General features: G+C 47.8%; 1 pseudogene; it reads right to left on the bottom strand.

Moving 5' to 3' along the window:
• Window positions 1-8,688: 8,688 nt before the first annotated feature.
• Window positions 8,689-10,092, bottom strand: LOC147091955 (histone H2B type 1-A-like; annotated as a pseudogene).
• Window positions 10,093-27,137: the final 17,045 nt, after the last annotated feature.

Raw genomic sequence — 27,137 nt, 5'->3', positions numbered from 1 at the left:
ACTACCTTTGAGGTCCTATTTTTAAATTTACCTCCTAACTCCCTATATTCATCTTTTAGGACCTCATCCCGTTTTGTACCTATATCGTTGGTACCTATATGCACCACGACAACTGGCTGTTCACCCTCCCCTTCCAAAATGTTCTGCAGCCACTCTGGGGACATCCTTGACCCTTGCACCAGGAGGCAACATACCATCCTGGAGTCACGTTTGTGGCCGCAGAAACGCCTATCTGTTCCCCTTACAATAGAATCCCCTATTACTATAGCTCTCCCACTCTTTTTCCTCCCGTCCTGTGCAGCAGAACCACCCACGGTGCCAGGAAGTTGGCTGCTGCTGCCTTCCCGATAAGCCATCCTCCCCAACAATATCCAAAGCGGTATATCTGTTTGAGAGGGGGATAGTCACAGGGGACCCCTGCACTACCTGCCTGCGCCTACTACTCTGCCTGGTGGTCAACCATTCTCTTCCTGCCCGTACAGCCTTTACCTGCGGTGTGACCAACTCCCTAAATGTGCTATCCACGACATCCTCAGCATCGCGAATGCTCCAGTATGTATCCACTCGCAGCTCCAGCACCACAATGCGGTCTGTCAGTAGCTGCAGCTGGATACACTTCCCGCACACATGGTCGTCAGGGACACAGGAAGTGTCCCTGATTTCCCACATAGTGCAGGAAGACCATACGACGGCACAGAGCTCTCCTGCCATGCCTTACCCTTTAATTCATTCAAATTAAATTAAAAGTGAGGCAGCTATGGGGACCCAGGAGGTGGGGGAGCCTCAGCCTTTGCAATTGTCCAACAGGTTTGAGGTTCTTGCGGCCTGTATGCATGAAAGCGGTGGCTGCAGGGTGGATGAGGAAACTGACCGTGGCACCGAGGTACAGGAAGCGATTCAAGCGGGGGGAGTTAATAGGAATATAGTGGTAATAAAGGATAGCATAGTCAGGGCGATAGATACAGTTCTCTGCGGCCAAGAGTCCAGATGGCGGTGTTGCCTGCCCGGTGCCAGGGTTCAGGATATCTGCTCTGGGCTAGAGGAACTTGCAGTGGGAGGGGGAGGAGCCAATGGCCATGGTCCATGTAGGTACCAACACAGTTAGAACTAGGAAAGCGGTTCTGCTGAGAGACTATGAGCAGCTAGGGGCTAAATTAAAAAGCAGAACCTCAAGGGTAATAATGTCTGCATTATTACCTGAGCCACGAGCAAATTGGCATAGGGTAAATCAAATTAGACAGATGAATGTGTGGCTCAAAGACTGGTGTGGGAGAAATGGGTTTCGATTCCTGGGGCACTGGCACCACACTGGGGAAAGTGAGATCTGTGTCATTGGGACGGTCTTCACTTGAACCGTGCTGGGACCAGTGTTCTGGCGAGTCATATAACTAGGGCGGTAGAGAGGGTTTTAAACTAAATAGTGGGGGCAAGGGATCAAATTTGGGAAGATGTGGTAAATCAAAGAGTAGAGACAAGGCAATAGAGAAAGGTATTAATATGGGAAATGATAAACAGACCGTGACAGGAAGGGGTAGAGAGGACAAATCTAAGAGTAAATCAACAGTTAAGGCTAGAGGTTACAAAAATAAAAGGACAAAACTAAAGGCTCTGCATCTGAATGCACGTAGCATTCAAAACAAAACAGGTGAACTGATGGCGCAAATAGGAATAAATAAGTATGATCTGATAGCCATTACAGAAACATGGCTGCAGGATGACATAGATTGGGACCTGAATATTGAAGAGTACGTGACATCTAGGAAGGACAGAAAGCTAGGAAAAGGTGGAGGGGTGGCTCTGTTAATTAATGATGGTATTAGCACAATAGAGAGGGATGACCCAAGTTCAGGAAACCAGGATGTAGAAGCGGTTTGGGTAGAGATGAGAAATGATAAAGGCAAGAAGTCACTTGTGGGAGTGGTGTACAGGCCCCCGAACAGTAACCACACAGGATGGAGTATAAAGGAAGAAATAATGGGAGCTTGTCAGAAAGGTATGGCAATAATCATGGGGGATTTAATCTACATAGAGACCAGAAAAATCAGATGGGCAAAGGTAGCCTAAATGAGGAGTTCATAGAATGTTTTCAGGATAGTTTCTTACAACAGCACGTTCTGGAGCCAACCAGAGAGCAGGCTATACTAGACCTGGTATTGTGCAATGAGATAGGATTAAAGACCTCATAGTGAAGGAGCCCCTAGGTAGCAGCGATCATAATATGATTGAACTTTACCTTCAGTTTGAGGGAAAGAAGAGTGGGTCCAAGACTAGTATTTTAAAATTAAATAAGGGCAATTACGAGGGCATGAAAGCAGAGCTAGTTAAAGTGAACTGGCAAATTAGGTTAAGGGATCGGTCAATAGAGATGCAGTGGCAGACATTTAAGGGGATATTTCAGAATATATACATTCCAACAACAAAGAGAAATTCCAAGGGGAGGACCCACAATCCATGGTTAACTAAAAAATTAATGATAGTATCAAACTTAAAGAAAAAGCATATAATTGCGCAAAGATGGCTGGCAGGTCAGAAGATAGGACAGAATATAACAAACAGCAAAGAGTGACTAAAAGATTAATGAGAAAAATTAGAGTACGAGAGAAAGCTAGCTAGAAATATAAAAACAGATAGTAAGAGTTTCTATCGATATTTATTGAAGAAAAGATTTAACAAAGTGAGTGTTGGTCCGATAGAGAGTCAGGGAATTAATAATGGAAAATAAGGAGATGGCAGTTGAATTGTACAGGTATTTTGTATCGGTCTTCACCATAGAGGATACAAGTAACATCCCAGATATAGCTGTAAATCAGGAAATGGAAGAGAGGGAGGAACCAGTGTGTATCCGAGTCAATGGGCCTCTCGCTGACCTTTCTCCCCAGTCCATCTCCAGGATCAGTGTGTATCTGGGTCAATGGGACTCTGACCTTTCTCCCCAGTCCATCTCCAGGACCAGTGTGTATCTGAGTCAATGGGCCTCTCGCTGACCTTTCTCCCCAGTCTATCTCCAGGACCAGTGTGTATCTGAGTCAATGGGACTCTCTCTGACCTTTCTCCCCAGTCTATCTCCAGGACCAGTGTGTATCTGAGTCAATGGGACTCTCTCTGACCTTTCTCCCCAGTCTATCTCCAGGACCAGTGTGTATCTGAGTCAATGGGACTCTCTCTGACCTTTCTCCCCAGTCTATCTCCAGGACCAGTGTGTATCTGAGTCAATGGGACTCTGACCTTTCTCCCCAGTCCATCTCCAGCACCAGTGTGTATCTGAGTCAATGGGACTCTCTCTGACCTTTCTCCCCAGTCTATCTCCAGGACCACTGTGTATCTGAGTCAATGGGACTCTCTCTGATCTTTCTCTCTCGCCCGCCCCTTCGACCCAAGGTTCCCAGAGATTGCCTGAGAGAGGCCGGCGCTGCTGTAAATGTCGGAGATTCTCTGATCCACACTCACCGCACCATCCGCCGTTCCTCAGTCCCGCCGCCATTTTATCTCCTTCCTCAAACCGGAGCCTCATCCGGGGACTTCGAGCAGCACCGAGCATGCGCACTGCGGCCACGCAGCCCGCGCTTAAAGTCCCTCACGGAGTCCGTCTTTGCTATTGGCTGCGACTCGTAGATTGACAGCTGCGCTCACCAATCGCAGCCCGCAACGCCTGGGGCCCCCGCCCACTGTGTTAAAACGCCGCCGCCAGCTCCGGGGTCACGTGGCTCCTGATCGGCCGTTCAACCGCCTCAGCGCGCGGGTGAGGTCATAGCCCCGCCCACCGCGAGCCCTTGTTGCCCAAGGTGCCGGCCGACTGCTGTCCCTTCTCCCCGGGCGGGCGGCGGCTGTCCTTCCCCCGGGGGGGGGCAGACTCCTCTCTAACTCTGTTCTCCAACTGCTGCTCCCCGCTCCGGGCTGCGGCTTTTATAGCAGCCGCCGGCCCCGCCCAGCCCAGCCCAGCCGCGCCTTTTGATTGGCTGAAAACCCGGCATATCTCTGCCTCTGATTGGCGCGCTTTTCAATCCGCTCCAACCTCGGACACCAACGAAAAAGGCGGCTTATAGAATAAGAGCTCGTCTGTGAATCAGACTCGTTATTGTTAAAGTGATGGCCCTCTGTGGGACTGAATATTAACCAGTTATTAAAATCATTGCATCTGTGAGACTGAATAATAATCATTATTGTTTAAATCATTGCATCTGTGGGATTGAATAATAATCATTATTGTTTAAATTATTGCATCTGTGGGATTGAATAATAATCATTATTGTTTAAATTATTGCATCTGTAGGATTGAAAAAGATCATTATTGTTTAAATTATTGCATCTGTGGGATTGAATAATAATCATTATTGTTAAAATCATTGCATCTGTGGGATTGAATAATGATCGTTAAAATTATGGTATCTGAGACTGAATAATAATTAAAACTATGGCATTTGTGAGACTAAATAATAATAATTACTGCTAAAGATTGTCATCTGTGGGACTGAATAATCATTTTAATTAAAATTATAGCGTCTGTTTGACTGGATAATCATTAAAATGGCATCTGTGAGACTGAATAATTCATTATTAAATTGTAAATTATGGCAAATTGATCCTTTAAAATTACTGGTTCCTGAATTGACAGATTTAATTTCATTTTAGCTTTTCAGCGACCCGCTTATAAATGAGTGCTTTGTACAAAACAGGGCAGTGACAATGCATCATTTTGTTATATGTTTGTTAAATTTCAATCTATATTAAATTAACGATATACTGTATTACAAAAACACACCAGCAAAATCTGAACATACGACAAAAAATGAAAGAGGGTTAAATAAAGAAAGGATGATAAAACATTTTTTACAGAGTTTCGTTCTTTATGCTGTCCATATTTCAAATGTCATTAGTCAAATGAAAATAAATAGTCCCTTCTGGATCTGGTGAGTGGCTCTGAAAAGAGCCTTTGGGTTGAGTTTTTAAGGTGGGAGGAACGAGAGGCTTTATTTGCAGCTGGTGTATTTGGTGACAGCTTTCGTCCCCTCTGAGACGGCGTGCTTGGCCAGTTCCCCGGGCAGCAGGAGGCGGACGGCGGTCTGGATCTCCCGGCCGGGAGGAGATGGTCTGGCGTGCTTGGCCAGTTCCCCGGGCAGCAGGAGGCGGACGGCGGTCTGGATCTCCCGGCCGGGAGGAGATGGTCCGGCGTGCTTGGCCAGTTCCCCGGGCAGCAGGAGGCGGACGGCGGTCTGGATCTCCCGGCCGGGAGGAGATGGTCCGGCGTGCTTGGCCAGTTCCCCGGGCAGCAGGAGGCGGACGGCGGTCTGGATCTCCCGGCCGGGAGGAGATGGTCTGGCGTTTGGGGGACTCTTTTGGTTGGTGCTTAAACAAATTGACTGTAAATTAACAAAAGTTCAAATAAAACTTAAACAAATCAAATTAAAATTTGGTGGTCTGGGTTGATGATGCACTCCAGTCCCCGCGGCGCCCACTGGTCGCGGAAGTACTCAAGCGTGCCGGCGGACACCGCGTGCTCCATCTCCAGGGCCACCCGGGCACGAACATGGCCGCGGAAGAGAGGCAGGCAATCTGGCTGGACGACCCCCTCGACCGCCGCTGCCTGGACCAATTGATGGCTTTTTTAGCCAGGCCCAGGAGCAGGTCCACAAGGAGGTCCTCCAACCTGCCCGCTCCCCTCGGCACTGGGTGACCGTAGATCAAGAGCGTGGGACTGAAGTGCAACCAAAAATGGAGGAGCAGCCCCTTCAGGTAATGAAAGAGGGGCTGCAACCTCTCACACTCCATATATACGTGGAACACGGACTCCTCCAGGCATGGCGTTTGGTGTAATGGATCAGGCGGGAGGCCTCGCAGGACTCTGAGTGATTGATAGGGAATAAGGCGGATGTCGACCCTTTATACCAGAGGGGAGAAGAAGCTCTCCCGGTTTACCCTTACACAGTCATTCAGGTGAAATCTTCAGTTCGGGTGGATATAAGTCCCGTAGCAGCAATTGAAGAAGAAAAAGGTGTCTCCGTGTCCCAACCACCTTTGTAAGGATATCAAGGGATATGGAGCTAAGGTGGGTACATGGAGTTGAGGTACAGATCAGCCATGATCTAATTGAATGGCAGAGCAGACTGGAAGGGCTGAATGGCCAACTCCTGTTCCTATGTCACCAACATTTCACAACTCAGCCAACACCACCTAAAACAGATTGTCTGGCTGTTCCTTCATTGAAGAGTAATCTTAGGTTGTCAGGTGTTTTGGGATGTCCAGAGGATTTGAAAGGCACTATATAAATTGAAGTAGTGGCAAGGGAGAGCTTGTAAACACCCGAGGGGTTTTGAATTCACAGGAGAGCGGATGTTTGAGAAGACCACATCCTATCAATAGCGATAATCAAAGGGCTGCCTACCGCAAGTTTGGGCAGAGATCATGCACATTAGATCTGCGGCCGCCGTGCCCAAGAAGATCCAGCAGGCAAAAAAGCAGCGTTTTCATTTCAATGCGTTGATGCAGCAGGTCATGTCATTTAGATGTCGGTGCTATTTTGTGGCCTTTACCCCATAGGTTCTATTAATTTCGGCCATGGTCGCGGAGCTGTCCTTTTTAAAATAAACATTTGAAAGGATCACCTGCAACTTCCATTCTCAAGCGCTGTGTTGAATGTTGCTGATAGGTTGTGGGGCTACTCATCGATCTGGGTCCGCACAATCACACACTGGTTCTTGGTGACCAAATCCTATTACCTGGGATGTTGGGAATTCCCAAACATTTCACCAGTACGTTGGAGACCACATTCTAAAATTTCATTTGTTTATAAGTAGGGCCACCTGGTTTATGGTGCCTGAATTTTAGTACCACGTTTTGTAGGAATTTCCCCAGCGTTTTGGAGGTTGTATTCTGCGATACCATCCATTTTTTACGTTATAAAAATGTAAATTGGTGGTCTTGACAAAGACAATCTCAGCTCGGCTATTAAAAGTGTATCGGAAGCACACAATGGAAGTGAAAATAGCTCATTATTGTTGTTTCAACGTTGATTCTTACACATTCAAGTGGCGAAGACGACTGACCTACCGAAATCGTGTCACTAACTAACAGAATTTAAATGCTATCTACAAGGCATCGCCGCAACCACAAGAGTTCATAAAGACGTTTGTAGTTTCACGATATGCCCATTACAATAAATACTTGCAGCAACAATCATCAGCTGCACGACAGGATTTGATATCAACCATTTATAATTTTCAGATAGTCTCATTTTCAAAGCGAGAAATATAACAAAATGAACAATTTGAGGCAAAAGCTGCGGTTGCGGAGCTGGCTGAGGACTGTTGAAAGTGGCTCCAGGCTGAGGACTCCTGGTCTTCCGATTCTCCCGCCCTACAATCTATCACAGCTCTGCTGCTGTCAATTTAACCACCTTTAAAATAGGAGTTAAAAACCAATATTGGTTCATATATTATATTATTCCTGGAAGGTATACTTCAGGAATTAAAACTCAATCGAAGTTTTGATAATTTCCAGTATTGTAATGGGGAAATAATTGGTTTTCTATTTTTCAATAAGGATGATTTTGGTCATATACCATCGGGCCAATTGCAATGTTCCTTTTTTCACACACCCAACCCTCCGGTCCGGCTCTTTGTGAATGTTTTTTGTGGCTCTGAAAAGAGCCGTTTGATATTGAAGGTATTCATCCTCTGATTGGTCTCCCCTTCAGGAGCTGTCCTCTTGCTCTGAGCAAACTTGGCTTTCTTTCTCCGACAGGGAGGTCTCCTCCTGAGCGGGGGTTTGGTCCGCTTCCTGCTCCGGTTGTTTGGCCAGCTTTCTCGGCTTTGCACGCTGGCGTTTGCCTTTCCCTTCGGCCCTGGCCGCCTTCCTGCCCTTGGGTTTGCGGGCAGTGGCCTTCCTCACCCCCTTCCTGGCAGCGCCCTGTTTCTTGGTCTTCCCGGGCGAGCCTCTGCTCCTGGGTGCCGCTTTCCTGACCGCACCTTGCTTCATCCTCCTCCTCCTTTCCCTGGCGGCGGCGGCGGGCTCCCTCTTGGGTTTCTCCTCCTCCTCCCGGTCGCCCCACCTCTTGCTGAGCCTGAAGGAGCCCGAGGCGCCGGTGCCGGTGGGCTGCAGCAGTGAGCCTTTGGTCACCAGGCTCCGGGCCGCCTGGTGGACCCGTCAGTTGTTTCTGGCCACGTCGTAGCCGTGGCCCGAGAGCAGCTTCTTGAGAGCCGAGAGCCTCCGGCACTCCTTGGTGGCCGCCACCGCCTCCAGGATCTGCTGGGACACGGTGGCGCTGGGTCTCCTGGCCGGGGGCGCAGTCCTGGTCTTCCTCCTGGTGTTCCTGGCAGGGAGAGTGTCGGCCATGGCTTGGGGCTGGGACCTGTTCTCTCTCTCTCTCTATCTGAGTGTGTGTTGGGGGATGAAGAGTTTCCAGCAGCCGGCGCTATTTAACCAGGCGAACCAGACGCTGCAGAGCCAAAGGTCTCGTCTCCTGAAAAATGCCTGCCAACAAAACACAAAACAAAGTCGCCTTCTTTCCAAAGCGTGTATCACCTCAGAGCGATTATATATCCCCAGAGACATTCTCACTCGCTCTTTACGGAGGTCACTGACCACCATCAAAGACCCTACCCACCCCAGCCGCAGTCTGTTCGCCCCCCTGCCATCTGGGAGACGCTACAGATGCATTCGCACCCGAACGACCAGATTTAGGAACAGCTTCTTTCCCAGGGCTGTCATCCTACTGAACTCCACAAATAAACTCTAAAGCCTGCACATCTGCCAAGGCACTTTATTATGTTTATGTTTATGTATTACAAGCCAAATGAATGTTGAATGTTAAATGTCTTAATCTAAATGTACACTCTCGGGAGCCGCAAGCCTACATTTCGTTGTACTGCACTTGTGCACTAACAATGACAATAAAGTTGATTATTATTATTATTAAGTTCTTCTGAATCTTATGTTTTTTTCATGTATCTTTAGCTCAACTCTCTGTAAAGACTTGAGCGTCTCTTCATCTCTTTCCCCCGTGAAGCGTCTTGGGACGTGTTTCGACCTTAAATGTCATTTGTAAATGCGAGTTGTGCAGATTTCTTGATCTGGGGAAATGTGTCCGTCTTATCTCCTACTCCAAGTCGCGGTCTCAATGATTTCTTGTCTCCAAGTTCTCCCCTTCCCTGTACAAAACAAAGGTCTTCCTAAACCGAAATGTGGCGTCACTGAACATTAATGCTTGAGCGACCTCCTATTTTACCCGCTTTTTTCCACAATATTGGCGGTCCGGCAACATTGATCTTCGCTGTACTCCTGGGTTTCAATATCAAGAGTAAATTCTTCAACTGGCAGGGAAGAGCCTTGGTTTCAACCGAAATCCTTGTTCTCGGAGTTATTGAGCACCGATTGCCCCCTTCCCCGTGAATTCCCCAATCTCTTCAGGGACTTATACTCAAAAGTAAGAAATGCGAATTAAAACAGCTTTCATAAATAGAACGCACCACATGTAGATGGATGAACCGGACGATTAATTTGGCAATTCATTGCATTAACATACAGCCTAACAGAAGTATTTGTTCAGGGGTCTCGGTTTTGTTTTATAGCTCCGTTTTAAGGCTTTGCGAAGTGGCTCTTAAAAGAGCCGTTTGGTGATTTAATTGCAGGTTTTATTTTGGGAGGGGGACTCTACTTGGAGCTGGTGTATTTGGTGACCGCCTTGGTCCCCTCCGAGACGGCGTGCTTGGCCAGTTCCCCGTGCAGCAGGAGGCGGACGGCGGTCTGGATCTCCCGGCCGGGAGGAGATGGTCTGGTGTTTGGTGTAATGGATCAGGCGGGAGGCCTCGCAGGCGATGCGCTCGAAGATGTCGGTGAGGAACGAGTTCATGACACTCATGGCCTTGGAGGAGATGCCGGTGTCGGGGTGGACCTGCTTCAGCACCTTGTAGATGTAGATGCTGGAACTCTACTTCCTGCTCCTCCTGTGCTTCCTGTCCCCTCTCCTGGTCATTTTCATGGCGGTTTTCTTGGAGCCCTTCTTGGAGACGGCGCCCTTGACACCGGCTGTGGTGGAACTGGTGGAAACAGCAGCAGCAGTCGGCATGGCAAGCCCTTCAATTCCTTCTCCACCTCGACTGGTTAATAAAAACACAAAGCAACATCGAAATGGAGCCCGCAACCCCTTCTTTATATACACAGCTTTATCCTAATGACGGATGCCAAATTGTCTATTCCAATTGGCTGATCCTTGACACACCACATGTTCAGTCTGCACAAATCACAGTCAACTATCAAGTTTTTTTTGCCAGAAGCCGCTGCCACGCAAGGAATGGGGAAACCTTAATTTGCTGGAGCAAAACCCCGAAGCTATATATATATATATATATAAAATCTCATACTCTCATGTGACACGTCCACAGTAAATGTCTTATGCGAAATACATTCATTCGAGCCACAACAATTCTGGAACTCCCCATAATATACAAGTTAGACAGGTCCCAGAAACTACAAAAGAGATTGTCTAAGAAAAAAATATATGCGCTTAATCGCTTCTGTTTAAGAAAGGCCACTGCAATATTAGCTATTTACTGAAATCTTTATGGCATAGTACACAAATGCTGAAGCTGAGGCAATTTATTTGGTATTTAAAAAGATTCTCGGGATGTCGGCATCGCTGGCAAGGCCAGCTTGCATTGCCCATCCCTAGTTGCCCCTGAGGAGGAGGTCGTGAGCCGCCTCCTTGAACCGCTGCAGTCCTTGTGGTGAAGGTACTCCCACAGGGCTGTTAGGGAGGGTGTTCCAGGATTTTGACCCAGTGACGATGCAGGATCGGCGATATATTTCTAAGTCAGGATGATGTGTGACTTGGAGGGGAACTTGGAGGTGGTGGTGTTCCCATGCGCCTACTGCCCTTGTCCTTCTAGGTGGAAGAGGTCGCGGGTCTGGGAGGTGCTGCCGAAGAAGCCTTGGCGAGTTGCTGCAGTGCATCTTGTCGATGGTCCACACTGGAGAGTATTCCATCACACTCCTGACTTGTGCCTTATAGATGGTGGAAAGGCTTGGAGTCAGGAAGTGAGACACTCGCTGCAGAATACGCTGGAAACATGAGGTAAAGTAGGGCGACATGGGTGATCGTATGGAGCAGAAACACCAACACAATTCCAACTCTTAATCCAATGACTACCAATCATTTCTGTGACTATTTTTTCTCCAACTCATTCTAGTCTGCAAGATGCTTCACGACGGCTGCAGCTGGTTGCAAAGTCTCCCGAGAGCTGGAGGACAACCGCCAGGATCATTCGAAGATTCTCGGGTTTATCTTCAAAATGTCAATCGGGAAAGTTGAACAGAAACGGCCGCAGCAATGATTTAAAAATAAAGATATTTATTGTATAATTCTGGAACAACCTCTTTCATCTGAAGGGTGTGGTGTCTCTGAAAAGAGCCTGTTGTTTTGGTTCACACGGGTAGTATTTCTGTTTGGGGTTTTCAGTCTTGGCCGCCGCCCGTGGGGCTGCTGCCGCCTTCTGGTCTCGGCAGCTCCCGGGCTTCCTGCCCCTGGAGGGGACCTGGGGCCCCCGACGGCTCCCGGGTCGCCCGACGGGCCTCGCCGCCTGGCGGACCCCGCCCGCCCTCTCCTCGGCCTTTCTCCGGCGGGCGGCTGCAGCAGCAGGATCACCGCCCCCGGCCTCCTTCCTCCTCCGCCCCCTGGGCTTGTTCTTGGCCGGCCGTCCGCACCAGCGAGGCCTCGGTCACCAGGCTCCGCACCGCCTGCTTCACCCGCCAGTTGATGCGCGGCATGTCGTAGCCGGCGGGCCGACAGCGCCTGCTTGACGGCGGCCAGCGACAGGCCGCGCCGCTCCCTGGAAGCCGCCACCGCCTGCAGGATGTGGCCCGACACCGTGGGCCCGCCCGCCGGCCGCGCCTTGGGCTGAGCTCCTCCTCTTCCTGGCCTTGCGGCCTCGGGCCGGGCCTTTGGTCTGGTCGCCCGAAGCCATTTTATTTTTTCGCTCGCTCAGCGCCTCCCCCCCTCCTCCGGCTGCTCCGCGCTCCTCACCGCGCCGAGTCCAGCTGCCGAGCGGCGGCGGCGGCCGCGCCTTTTGTAAGCTCAAGGCGGACGGTCCAGAGGCAACTCCTCCACCGGGACCCGGCGCGTGGCCGAGCGCCGCCTGCGACTCTTTCTGTGTGAGTGCGAGCGTGAAAAGATTTGGTTTCATTCTTCAAACCTTCAACCCCTCCCTCTCCCTAGGCGGCTGCATCCCATTTTGTTGCATTCTTCAAACCTTCAACCCCTCCCTCTCCCGAGGTGGGTGCATCCCTTTTGGTTGCATTCTTCAAACCTTCAACCCCTCCCTCTCCCGAGGTGGGTGCATCCCTTTTGGTTGCATTCTTCAAACCTTCAACCCCTCCCTCTCTCGAGGCGGCTGCATCCCATTTTGTTGCATTCTTCAAACCTTCAACCTCCCAAGGCGGGTGCATCCATGACATTAACCATGCGAACTAAACTTTGAATTCGGGCTTGCCTTACACCGATTACTCCCCCTGGAGATGGAGCACGCGGTGTCCGCCGGCATGCTTGAGTATTTCCGCGACCGGTGGGCGCTGCGGGGACTGGAGTGCATCATCAACCCGGCCAACACAATTTTAATTTGATTTTAAGTTTCATTTGAAGTTTGTTTAATTTACAGTTAAATTTGTTTACATACCCAATAAAAGAGTACACCAATTACTACCCCTGGAGATGGAGCACGCAGTGTCCGTCGGCACGCTTGAGGCGTTCCGCGACTGGTGGGCGCTGCAGGGACTGGAGTGATTTATCAGCCCAGACAATCAAATTTTAAATTAATTTGTTAAGTTTTATTTAAAGTTTTATTAAATTACAGACATTTTGTTTAAGTACCCAATCAAAAGAGTACACCGATTACTCCTCAGATAACGGAGCAGTCCCTGCCCGCCTGCAGCAAGACCTGGACAACATTCAGGATTGGGCTGATAATTGACAAGTGCCAGACAATGACCAGCTCCAACAAGAGAGAGAGCCTAGCCACCTCCCCTTGACATGCAATGGGACTGCATTCTTCAAACCTACAACCCAACACCCACCTCCCCTCAATGGGCAGGTGCATCAAATTTGGCTGCATTCTTCAAACTTTCAATACCCCCCTCCCCCTCCCTGGGCGGGTGTATCCGATCTGGTTGCACTCTTCAAATTTTGAATTTGGGCTTGTCTTACACCAATTACTCCTCAGGCAATGAAGCAGTCCTTGCCCACATGCAGGAAGACCTGGACAGCATTCAGGCTTCGGCTGATAAGTGGCTAGTAACATTCGCAACTCACAAGTTTCAGGCAATGACCATTTCCAACAAGAGAGAGTCTAGCCACCTCAGCTTGACATTCAATGGGATTATCATCACGTCACAGCTCAAGGGCAATTAGGGATGGGCAATAAATGCCGGCCTTATCAGTGACGCCCACATCCCATGAATGAATAATAAAAAAAGGTTGAACCATATTTTAAAACACGTCACAACAGAATTAAACAGCCTATTACTCAGCATACAGCAAACAAAGTCTATTTAACAAAGTACAGGAAACATAACTCATGACCGAAACTACAGCAAAGTCTCCCGATAATAGAGAGTTTATTTCTCCAATGAAATGCCGTGAGTGGAGGATAGTTCCATAATAGAAATGATATGCTTAAAATTAATCCCAGTCATTTACAGCTGTGTGGTCTCCAGGCATGATTGATGCAGGTATTTCCAAATCATCTCCATTCTGCCTGGTGCTTGAAATATCACTATATGCAGTCATGTGAAAATCGTGTTTCCGACATTACAACAGCGACTGCACTTCAAAATACTTCATTGGCTGTACAGCGCTTTGAGACATCCTGAGGTGGTGAAAGGCGCTGAGGGCGGTGTCAGGGATGCTTAAGTCCACTCCAACTGAACTTGCTCCCGGTGCAGTCCCACATTGCCCCACCTGCCATTCACCACGATGCCACCGTGCTCCATGAGATGGAAGAAATCATGAGCAACGTTGACCTTCCCATTCACAAAGACTGGATAAACCCACCACGAAGGCGCTGAAAGTTGCACCGGCCATTCTGGGAAACAGCAGCCACTTTTGATGCAGCTGGTATCGACCCACTATCCAGATGGACAGATTTGTGGGATGCATGCAACATAAAGAACCGACACCTCATCGCTGACTCAACAGCAGAGGCCCCTGGCTTTGACCTCGCTCAAAGACAGCGGACAGCGCTCAACCCAATCCGCACAGGACATGGACGCTGCGGCCAGCCGCTCCACAAGTGGAAGATGAGGGACGACCCGATGTGCGACTGTGGCCATGAGTCCCAGACCATGGAACACATCACACATGCCCACTAAAGATCTGTTGTGGGAGGCACCTGATTTCTCCGCTCGGCATCTCAGGAGGCCATCGGATGGACGGCCAAACTAGACATCCCATCATAAGCTTTACCCATCAGACCAAAGTAGTAGTAATGCAAGTCTTTCTTTGTTTCTTTTTCCAGCAACAAATTGTTTTGTTATTAATGCAAAAGGACTTTTATATCGGTGGACAACTGAGGCCATACTAAGACCAGAGGCGGAGACCGAGATCTGGTTCAATGGTCAATATAGAATCTACAGCACAGAAACAGACCATTTGGCCCAACTGCTCGATGCCGATGTTTATACTGCACACAAACCTCCTACCACTCGAATTGCCCCTTCCCACCCTAGCCCTCTATTCTGCACTGTACTACAGTGTCAGCTGTGGCTCAGTGGGCAGCACACTCGCCTCTGAGTCAGAAGGTTGTGGGTTCAAGTCCCACTCCAGATTTGAGCACATAAAACTAGGCTTGCAGTGCTGAGGGAGTGCGGCACTGTCGGAGGTGCCGTCTTTCAGACGAGACGTTAAAACTGAGGTCCCGTCTGCCCTCTTAGGTGGATGTAAAAGATCCCATGGCACTATTTCGAAGCAGAGAAGGGGAAGTTCTCTCCGGTGTCCTGGGGCCAATACTTATCCCTCAGCCATCATAACAAAAACAGATTATCTGGTCATTATCACATTGCTGTTTGTGGCAGCTTGCTGTAGGCAAATTGGCTGCCATATTACAACAGTGACGACACTCCAAAAGTACTTCATTGGCTGTAAAGCACTTTGAGATGTCTGGTGGTCATGAAAGGTGCTACATAAATGCAAGTCTTTCCTTCTTTAGTCCCTTCTCCCTCATGTATGCATCAAGCCTCACCTTAAATGCACCGGTGCTCTCTGCTTCAACCATTCCATGTGGCAGCCAGTTCCACGTTCTCACCACTCTCTGGCCTAGAAATTCGCTATCGCCGCGCCAGGTCTTTAGTGCCCGAAAGTTAGCGCACGCCCGGATTCACGTAGCGCCAGCATGAAATTCAGTTGCAGCGCCCCAAGACGGAGGCGGGCGCTATTGCAGGGTTTGGCCACCTCCGCTTGGGGCGCTGAAAGTCAATTTCAGGCGTCCAGCTGCCGCAGCGCCACCCGATGCGGTGCGGCAGGCTGGGGTATTGCAGGCCTCCTCCTTCTCTTAAGGAGGAGCTGCCTGCAGCCGTGAGATCGCCGCTGGATTCCCCTGGCAAATGAGCCCGGCACCACGGAGAAGTGCTGGGCTCGCGGGGGTCAGAGACCAATGCCGCGGGGGGGGTGGTGTGGGAGTCCGGGGAGGAAGGTGCGGCCAAGTGGCCGGCCGCACCTCCACCTTTATGCCCCGGCCTCTCGGAGCTGCAAGGCCCTGTTTTACAAATGCTCTTTGCGCCCGCTACGGGAGAGGCGGCGGCAACTGAATTTGGGCGTCGGGCCGGCATCGCGTTGGAACCGGGGCGCTGCGCACACCGATGACGTCATCGGTGCCGGCGCAGCGCTACCGGCTAACACCACCATTTGCGCTACACTGAATTCCAGGCTACCAACAGCGCCGGTGCAAAAGACCTCTTTAGGCGCTAAGTGGGAGCTAACACCACTGAATTTCTAGGCCCCTGTGTCAAAATAATCCTCCTGAATTCCTTATTTGATCTGTTAGTGGCTCTCTTATGTTTAAGCCCACTTGTTCTGGACCCACAAGTGGAAACAATTTCTCCACATCCACCCCATAGAACCCCTTCCTAATTTGAAAGACCTTGATCGGGTCTCCTCGTAGTCATCACTTCTCCAGAGAAAAGAACCCCAGCCTGCTGATAGTTCCCATGCTCTCGATTCTGGAAACATTCTTGCAAGTCTTTCCTGCAGTTTTTCCAATGCTTCAGTATCCTATTTGTAATATGGATACAAGAACAGTACACAGTACTCCAGTGGTGGTCTAACCGAGGTTCTATATAAATTGGCATCTCTGCTTTTTTATTCAATTTCTCCAGCAATGAACCTCAGTAATTTATTTGTACTCTTTATGACCTTATCAAGGTGTGTTACTTGTTTAGCAATTTACGTACTGTATCTGTATTCCCAGGAATAAGTGGCCTCCTTATTCCACCTACCAAAATGAACCACCTCACACTTAGCTATAGTGAATTTCATTTGCCATTTATCTGCCCATTCTGCAAGCCTGTTTATATCTTCCTGTGTTTTGGTGTAGCTCCCCACATTATTAGCTCTATGCCCCCCCCCCAACCTCACCCCAATTTGGTATCAAATTGATCGATTTTTGTTAGGCAAAGTTACTAAGGGTCATGGGAACAAGGTTGGTAGAGGGGGTTGAGATACAGATCAGCCATGATCTCATTGAATGGTGGAACAGGCTCGAGGGGCTGAATGGCCTCCTCCTGTTCCTATGTGCCAATCAACAAATTTCGACTCTAGATCTCCAATTTCTGAGTCTAAATCATTTATATATATATATATCTATATGGTGAACAACGGTGGTCCCTGTAGGACACCACTTCCCATTTTCTGCCAGTCCATGAAACGTCCATTAACTCCTATCCTCCGTTTTATAGCCATCTTTGCTAAAATCAGCAATGTTTAGAATGCAAAGAAGACTGGGGAAATTCTCCAATTTTGCATTTTTAGATTCATTATAGATTTTCATGACTACATAAGACCAGGTTAAAATTTGGTCACAAACCAGTACAATGGAAGGATATGCTTTTTGTTCCAATTTCTGCCATTGGAGCTTTTGCCCTGCCAAGCACTACACCTGGGCACTGAAGAAAGCAACCTGGCCTGTTTGTCCAGTTCTCCCCAGGCTGAAGATGCACGGCAGTCTTGATCTCCCTGGATGGAATGGTTGCACATTCGGTATAACAGGCCGAACGAAAAGCCTTGTTTGTGACAAGTTAAAAAAAACATGTGATTAAGTAAAGAAAGACTTGCATTTGTATAGCACCTTTCATGACCTCAGGATGTCCCAAAGCTCTTTGCAGCCAATGAAATACTTTTGAAGTGTAGTTAATGTTGCAGTGTAGGAAATGCAGCAGCCAATTTGCGCACAGCAAGCTCCCACAAATGGGCAATGTGATAAAGACCAGGTAATCTGTTTTTGTTATGTTGATTGAGGGATAAATATTGGCCAGGACACCGGGGATAACTCTCCTGCTCTTGTTCGAAATCGTCCCCCTTGGGATCTATTTACATCCACCTGAGAGAGCAGACGGGGCCTCGGTTTAACGTCTCATCTGAAAGACTGCACCTCCGACAGTGCAGCGCTCCCTCAGCACTGCACTGGAGTGTCAGCCTAGATTTTGTGCTGATGTTTCTGGAGTGGGGACTCTGAACCCCACAACCTTCTGATTCAAGAGGCAAGGGTGCTACCCACTGAGCCACAGCTGAAAGCAGGTCCCTCTCACAAATCACCCCTGCCCTTGCAGACCTACTTTGGCTCCTGGCTCCCTCACACCTCCAATTTAAAAGAAAAGAAATGTATATTAATGCAAGAGGCTTTCAAAACAATAAAAAAAACAATTCAAGATTCCCATGGATTTGGAAGAAATTTCTAACTTAGGAGTGAACCTGCTTTGTTAGTTCATAAATGTCATAAGGCTCAGTCTGGGGGTTGAATCTGGCGAGGCTTCCTGTTATAGAAGTCATCCAATTTTCACTACATTAAATTCAACGGAATGAAAATCGGGCGGTTTATTTAACAGGCAGCCGATCCGCAACACCCGTTTTACGCCTGAGTGCTAAGGTGAAAATCTACCCCCTGTAATGATATCGGCAAATAGTGATGGTGTTTGCCTGTTTGATTATGATGCCTTACCAGCATGTTTGCATGTATTGATTACTTATGCCTGACCAGCAGAGGGCATGTGACAGAGACAAGCAGTTTAGTTTTGGTTTCGTTCTAGAGGGATCTCAACATGATGTCTCCTGTAAATGCTGTTAAAAGAGTTGAACAAGCTTTAGATTAAAAGACATTCTCTTTCATAAATGTCTTGTCATTGAACCCACAAAGAAATCAATACATGGTGTCAGAAGTGATTGAAAGAGATGAAGAGGAAAAATCTGAAGTTAAATCAGCTCTCCACAGATTAGCAAGCCAAAAGAGAACATCGTTACTTACCATTAGAGAATAGCTAACGAAGTGAAAAATGGAAGGTTTACTCCCACCGGCGATTCTTCAGTTGACAGGTAATCTGGCTGAAAATTGGAGGACATTCAAACAACGTTTGGAGTTGTATTTATCAGCAATCAGAGCTGACGAGAAAAGTGATAAAATGAAAGCGTCACTGTTCTTACATGTCGTGGGTGATGAAGCGCTGGAGGTGTATAATAACTTCACATTCGCTGCTGATGGAGGCAAAATGAAGCTAGATAAAATAATGGAACAGTTTGAGGCCTACTGCATACCTAAATGTAATGTGACGTTTGAGAGGCACAGATTTTTCACATGTGTACAGAAAATGGGTGAGACTATTGATCAGTATGTGACTGAACTGAGAAACAGAAGCAAATCGTGTGAATTTGGGGGACTGACAGACTCGCTGATAAATGACAGACTGGTGTGTGGTATTCCGAATAATGGTCTAAGGGAAAGACTGCTAAGAGAGCAAGACCTAGACCTGGGAAAAGCCATAGCACTGTGTAGGGCTACAGAGACTGTGAAGTTGCAGGCAAAGGAGCTGTTCAGTGACAGTAGCTGCAACGTGGATGCAGTGAGAAAGAACGGATACAAAGCGTTTAACAAAAAGAGCGCCTATGTGAAAAAAGAGGCGTGGCCAGCGAACGAAAATGAAAGGGACAATCGAAAGTCATGTAGTTGATGCGGTACACAGCATACACCAAGAAAGTGTCCAGCATATGGTAAAACATGCAATAATTGCAACAAAAACAACCATTATGCCCGTTGCTGTAAGAACCAAGCGCAACAAAGCAAGGTCCATACAGTAGATGAAAGCGAGATAGAGGAGTTCTATGTAGATGTTGTGTCTGAAAACAAAAAAGAAGAAAGAGACTGGATGTTGACACTAAAAGTGAATGACATACACATTCCATTTAAATTGGATACTGGAGCACAAGTTAATGTGATATCAGAGACTGATTTTAAGAAAATTAGACCCAGACCAAAGATGCATGGAATAAAAGTGAAAGTGACAGGATACTCAGGTACTGATATACCAGTGAAAGGAAGATGCATTGTCAAAGTAACACACAAGGACAGAGAGCACACGCTAGCATTAATCGTGGTGCCAAAGGATGTGCAAGCCATAATAGGTTTAAAAGCCTGTGAGAGACTGAACCTGGTAAAGAGAGTCCTCGTTGTGGAAAGCGAAGGAGAGACAGTCTATGATGAACTGAATGTTGCGTACACACCGGGTAAGCTGATGTATACAGCAGACACGTTGTCCAGAGCTGTTGACCCAGGAGAGCCCACAAACACAGTGAAAAGACTGATGTACAAGGCAAAAGACAGTGGAACTGACTTCTACCAGAGCATGCTTTTATACCGCACAACGCCGCTCGAGTGTGGTATGTCACCAGCCCAACTCCTTATGGGATGTCAGCTAAGGTCAAAGCTACCCATCCCGGAGAACCTCCTGAAAACAGAAGAGGGGGAGAAAGTGAGGAAGTTCAAAGAGCAACAGAAAGAAAAGCAAAAGTACTACTATGACAGAGGAACACAAAACCTACCTGAACTCCACACTGGTGACCAAGTAAGGTTCAAAGACAAAACAAACACATGGACTCAGAAGGGAACTGTCCTGAGTGAAGTTCAACCAAGATCATACACCATTCAGACAGATGAGGGTGCTGTTCTGAGAAGAAATCGTCGAGATCTTCTCATGGGACCAGCCACAGCAGGTCAAAAGACTGATACTGTTGAACAACCTGATCACACAGCAGGTCGAAAGACTGATACTGTTGAACAACCTGATCACACAGCTGAGAACCAATCATCTGAGGCAACAACTCAGATTCAAGGACAATCAATCAGAAAATCCTCAAGACACGCGAAGCCTCCTCAGAGACTCATTGAGCAAATTTAAGGACTCTTGTTATAGAAGGAAGTAATGTTATCTTATTCTTTCTTCAAGTTCTAGTGTATTTACATATTTCAGGTGAACACACAAAGCAAGGTTAAAAAACCTTGATCATGATAATGATAATGTAAGTTCATTAAGTGTTACAGTTAAAATGCAGATTAATACAAAGAAAACATGTTGTTAGTTAAAAGTAAAATACTTTTGTTTTAAGAAAAGGAGATGTAATGATATCGGCAAATAGTGATGGTGTTTGCCTGTTTGATTATGATGCCTTACCAGCATGTTTGCATGTATTGATTACTTATGCCTGACCAGCAGAGGGCATGTGACAGAGACAAGCAGTTTAGTTTTGGTTTCGTTCTAGAGGGATCTCAACATGATGTCTCCTGTAAATGCTGTTAAAAGAGTTGAACAAGCTTCAGATTAAAAGACATTCTCTTTCATAAATGCATAGTGGTTAGCACTGTTGCCTCACAGCGCCAGGGACCCGGGTTCGAATCCGGCCTCGGGTGACTGTCTGTGTGGAGTTTGCACATTCTCCCCGTGTTTGCGTGGGTTTCCTCCGGGTGCTCCGGTTTCCTCCCACAGTCCAAAGATGTGCCGGTTAGGTTGATTGGCTATGATAAATTAACCCTTAGTGTTAGGGGGATTAAATATGTGGGGTTACGGGGATAGGGTGAGATATGTGTTGGTGTAGGGGTTACGGGGATTGGGTGGGATATGTGTCAGTGCAGGCTCGATGGGCCGAAATGGCCTCTATCTGCACTGTGGGGTTTCTGTGATTCTGTGATTCTGTGAAATGTCTTGTCATTGAACTAACAAAGAAATCAATACACCCCCTGGGTTTCTCCCCTTACTCTCCATCACGAATATCGCCTACTTCCACCCCTGTGGCATCACCTGCCTCCGCCCCTGCCTCAGACCATTTGCTGCTGAAAGTCCCATCCATGCCTTTGTCGCCCCCCAGGCACGGCTATTCCAAAGCTCTCCTGGGCAGCCTCCCTTCCTTCATCCTCGGCAAACTTCAGCTTATCCAAGACTCTGCTGCCCGTATCCTATCCCACACCAGGTCCCGCTCACAAATCACCCCTGCTCTTGTCGGCCTACTTTGGCTCCTGGTTCTCTACCGCTTCCAATTTCACAGGAAAGAAAGGAATTTGCTGCATATTAACTTAAGAGGTGCACAAAACAACAACAATGTAGTAAAACGTCCCAAGGCGCTTCACAGGAGCGATTATCGAGCAGAATTTGACAGCGAGCCACATAAGGAGAGATTAGGGTGGATGACCAAAAGCTTGGTCAAAGAGGGAGGTTTTAGGAGTGTCTTAAAGGAGGAAAGAGAGGTCGAGAGACAGAGAGGTTTAGGGAAACAATGGAAAACAATTACTGAGAAATAGACCAGAAAATATTAAAGTTGCATCCATAGACCTTCCTATCTAGCAAAGATTGATTAGTATTGTAAACCATAGTAATCACATGCAATTGGAAATATGGGGAGATGGAGTAACATTTCTATTAGGAATGATTCCTAGTAGTCTTGTCTGTATATTGGCAAGTGGCTGTTTATTCTGTCATTTGCTCTTCTGATTAATTTTTGTGCTGGTAAAGCTGCTGATGGACAACGCACATACAGTGGCCCTTGCATTCTGAAACCCCTGGAGCTACTTTCTAAAGCAAAGGTTTCACCTCAGATCACAATTGGGATTTCACTGATTGCTGGTAGGTGCTCAAGTCTGAGGGTCAGGAGGACTCGGAGAGTAGCCATCTCCCAGTCATTATTATATTAAACCTTTGTGCTTATCAGCGATTACAACACTCTGTGAAAGAGGTGTCTAGGCTGCCTTCATCCAGGTTGCATCTAACTGAAGGCATCTCCCCATCCCCACCCTCCACCCCTGTTAACTTGTGAAAACCCGGGTGAACTGGAAACACCCCACAAAGGCGGAGGGGGTGGGGGGGGGGAAGCAGTGGTACAATGGAAAAGTCGTCTGCTGGAAGGACCGAAACATGTAATGGGAGATAAAAACTGGGAAGGACTTCAATAAAGCACAGCTGAAGGAGACAAAACTGTGTCCAAAACAAGGTCTGGCACAAGGAAGATCGATTCTATTTCTCTCTCTCTCTCTCCACAGGTGCTGCCCAACCTGCTGCGTATATTCTGTGCAGTTTCTGTTTTTATTTCAGGTTTGACAGCATTCGCAGTATTTTGCTTATCTCCCCCACGGGTGCAGTTCAATATCGGCTACTTGAGAAGGAACCAGGAGTCCTCATTTTCATCCTGACTCCGCCCATTTATGGGTTTCCAACCAGGTCCGCCAGCATTGTATAAAAGGAGTGTACAGCGCCGAAAACTCTTCTTCCCAATTCAATTACTGGGGTTGTTTGTTTTGCAATAGCTTAAGTTTCAGTTATGACCGGCAGAGGGAAAGTGGGTAAGGGGCTGGGGAAAGGCAAAGTCAAGCGGCACAGCAAAGTCCTTCGTGACAACATCCAGGGCATCACCAAGCCCGCCATCCGCCGCCTGGCTCGGCGAGGCGGCGTCAAGCGCATCTCCGGTCTGATCTACGAAGAGACCCGGGGTGTGCTGAAGGTCTTCCCGGAGAACATCATCAGAGACTCGGTCACCTACACGGAACACGTGAAGCGCAGGACGGTCACTGCCCTGGGCGTGGTGTACGCGCTGAAACACCAGGGGCGGACACTCTGGATTCGGCGGTTGAAAAGATTAAAATAAAATTATGGATCTGAACCAAAGAAAAAAGGCTCTTTTAATAGCCACCCATTCAATCGACAAGAGGGCTGTGAAATGTAAAAATTCTGGTAAACCTCACTGCGAGATTTGACAATGAGGGGCGCGGCAGGAGTAGGCACAGATAAGAACATAAGAAATAGGAACAGGAGTCGGCCATTTGGCCCTTCGAGCCTGCTCCGCCACCTCATCTCCACTTTCCTGAACTATCCCCTGATGCCCTTAATATTAAAACATCTATTTATCTGTCTTGAATATACTCAACGACTGAGCCTCCTTAGCCCTCTGGGGTACAGAATTCCAAAGTTTCACAACCCTCTAGTGAAGACATTTCTCACCTCCATCCTAAATGGCCGACCCCTTATTCTGAGACTGATCCCTGGTTCTAGACTCCCCAGCCAGGGGAAACATCCTCCCAGCATCTACCCTGTCAAGCCCTGTCAGACTTGTGTATGTTTCAATGAGATCACCTCTCAATCTAATAAACTCTAGAGAATATAGGCCTAGTCCACTCAATCTCTCCTCAAAGGACAATCTCCCCATCCCAGGAACCAGTCTGCTGAACCTTTGTTGCACTCCCTTTATGGCAAGTATATCCTTCCTTAGGTAAGGAGACCAAAACTGTACACAATACTCCAGGTGTGGTCCGCCAGAGCCCTATATAATTGCAGTAAGATGTCTTTACTCTTATACTCAAATCCTCTTGTAATAAAGGCCAACATACCATTTGCTTTTCTAATTGTACCTGCATGTTAACTTGGAGTGATTCGTGTACAAGGACACCCAGGTCCCTCTGAACATCAGCATTTCCCAATCTCTCACCAATTAAAAAATACTCTGCTTTTCTATTTTTCCTACCAAAGTGGATAACTTCACATTTCTCCGCATTATATTCCAGTTGCCATGTTCTTGCCCACTCACTTAGCCTGTCTATATCCCCTTGACACCTCTTTGCATCCTCCTCACAACTTACATTACCACCCAGCTTTGTATCATCAGCAAACTTGGATATATTGGAGAAGGGAGTTGTTGCTCGGGGTCCTGCTGTATCCTTGCCATCCTACTGAGCCAGAGAGTGCAATCTCAGGCAGCCACTGCAGTGTTAGATGCAGCATTAACAGGGCAATCTTATGGCCCAGCAGAAGGAGGTAAAGAGTCATCTGTATCCAAGTAAACATTCAGTCACGTCCATCAGGTCGCTTACATTAGGTAGTTGGAGACGCGCTGGACACAGAAGCAGTGGGATAAAGAGGCATTAATTCATAATGAATCCTGCACTGTTTATTGGAATCACGTTTTCACTCTTACTGGGGCACATTTCTGTAGCAGGAAATGAATGGGATTGATATGTTTGATGGCCGGGGTTGCGTAGAGCATAATGGTGTGGATGGGTTTGGTGCATCAGTTTCGTTGGGAACATGAGTTCAGCAATGCTGGTGCTGAAGTGACCTTTGAATGTCTAATTGAAATGGTTGTCCATTAGAAGTTGCTGGGCTTGTCTTCCTTGCTGCCAGTCTGGTGGAGCTGCCAGCCGTGAGCTCAGCCTCTGTCGATCCTGACTGTCCTTCCTGTCCCAACTACTGCATGGTGACGTGTCTTCTGAGAGCATAATTATGCACTGTGCAGCATACCACTATAATGGATACCTTTCTAGCGCTGTGCAATAGGACAGCCTCCACCCTCCACCCTCCCAGACCTGTTCAAGCAGCAGAATCTTTGCTTCAGCGTGACTATGGTATGTTTTATGTGTATCTTTGTCAAAGAATGTGCCTCTTTATATTTGATTTCAGGCGTGGTTTATGGATGGAATATCGAGTCATGCTGCTAACGATAATCCCAGGTCTCCATGATCCATCTGCCTAGTCTAGGTATTCCAACAACAACTTGCATTCATATAGTGCCTTTAATGTAGTAAAACGTCCTAAGACGTTTCACAGGAGAGTAATCAGACAAACATTGACACCGAGCCACATCGGGAGATATTAGGACAGAAAGACGGAGGTTTTAAGGAGCGTTTTAAAGGCGGAGAGAGAGAGGTAGAGAGGATTTAATTCCATTAAATAACGGTAGAAACATAGAAAAAACATAGAAACATAGAAGATAGGAGCAGGAGTAGGCCATTCGGCCCCTCGAGCTTGCTCCGCCATTCAATGAGATCATGGCAGATCATCCAAGCTCAGTACCCTGTCCCTGCCTTCTCCCCATATCCCTTGATCCCTTTAGTCTTAAGAAATATATCTAACTCTCGCTCGAATATATTTAATGAATTGGCCTCTACTGCCTTCTGTGGTAGAGAATTCCACAGGTTCACCACTCTCTGGGTGAAGAAATTCCTCCTCATCTCGGTCCTAAATGGCTTACCCCTTATCCGTAGATGGTGACCGCTGGTTCTGGACTCCCCGCCATCGGGAACAGCCTTCCTGCATCTAGTCTGTCTAGTCCTGTTAGAATTTTATACATTTCAATGAGATCTCCTCTCATTCTTCTAAACTCCAGCGAGGATAAGCCCAATTGACCCAATCTCTCCTCATACGTCATTCCTGCCATCCCAGGTATCAGTCTGGTGAATCTTCGCTGCACTCCCTCCATGGCAAGAACATCCTTCCTCAGATAAGGTGACCAAAACTGCACACAATACTCATGGTGTGGTTTCACCAAGGCCCTGTACAACTGCAGCATGACATTGTTGCTCCTGTATTCGAATCCTCTCGCTATGAAGGCCAACATACCATTTGCCTTCTTAACCCTCTGCTGCACCTGCATGCTTACCTTCAACGACTGGTGCACAAGGACACCCAGGTCTCATTGCACTTCCCCTTTTCCCAATCTATTGCTGTTCAGATAATAATCTGCCTTCCTGTTTTTTCCACCAAAGTGGATAACCTCACATTTATCCAAATTATACTGCATCTGCCATACATCTGCCCAATCGCCCAACCTGTCCAAATCACCCTGGAGTTTCTCGGCATCCTCCTCACAGCACACACGCCCACCTAGCTTTGTGTGTGTGTGGGGGAGGCGGTGGGGGGGGTGCGAATCCATGGAGGAATTTGAAAACAAGGATGAGATTTTTTTAATCGAAGCGTTGCTTAACCGGGAGCCTCTGTAGGTCAGCGAGCACAAGGGGTAATGGTTGAATGGGACTTGGTGCACGTGCGGACACGGGCAGCAGAGTTTTGGATGACCTCAAGTTTACGTAGGGTGGAATGTGGGAGGCCGGCCAGGAGTGCGTTGGAATAGTCAAGTCTGGAGGTAACAAAGGCATGGGTGAGGGTTTCAGCAGCAGATGAGCTCAGGCAGAGGCGGGGTCGGGTGATGTACCGGCGGCGGAAATAGGCGGGCTTAGTGCTGGCGTGGATATGTGGTCGGAAGCTCATCTGAGGGGGGTGGTGGTCCAAATATGACACCACAGTTGCGAACAGTCTGGCTCAGCCAGCTGCCCAGGGAGAGGGAGGGAGTCGGTGACGTGGGGATGCAGTTAGTGGCGGGGACCGGTCTTCCCAACATTCAGCTGGATCAATGTCGGGCAAGCAGTCTGCAATTTAACAGGGCAACCTATGGTACCAAAAATATATTTTTCAGCAGAAAATGCTGGAAATACTCAGCTGGCCAGGCAGCATCCGTGGAGAGAGAAACAGAGTTAACGTTTCAGGTCTGGGACCCTTCATCAAGTATTTCCAGCATTTTCTGTTGTTATTTCAGATTCCGCAGTATTTTCCTGTTGCAATATATTTTTCAAGCTGCAGCCATGTGGAGACTCTCCCCCACGTGCCTGAAACCAGCTGCAACACCATGAGCGTTTCTGATTGGCCAGTTGGCAGCCCTTGTTCTTAACTCACAATAGATACTTATGCGCTGGTTCACCAATAGGAATCCTTCACTTTCTGATTCCTCATTTGCATACGACTATCTATTAACTAGCGCGTCCGGGAGACTTTCTCCATCACAAACCCTCGCGTCCGTTCACCAGGCC

This window comes from Somniosus microcephalus, unplaced genomic scaffold, assembly GCF_052327205.1.
Source record: "Somniosus microcephalus isolate GS21.2 unplaced genomic scaffold, FLI_Smic_1.0 unresolved_chr3, whole genome shotgun sequence".
NCBI lineage: Eukaryota > Metazoa > Chordata > Chondrichthyes > Squaliformes > Somniosidae > Somniosus > Somniosus microcephalus.
This window is presented reverse-complemented; position numbering and strand designations above follow the sequence as displayed.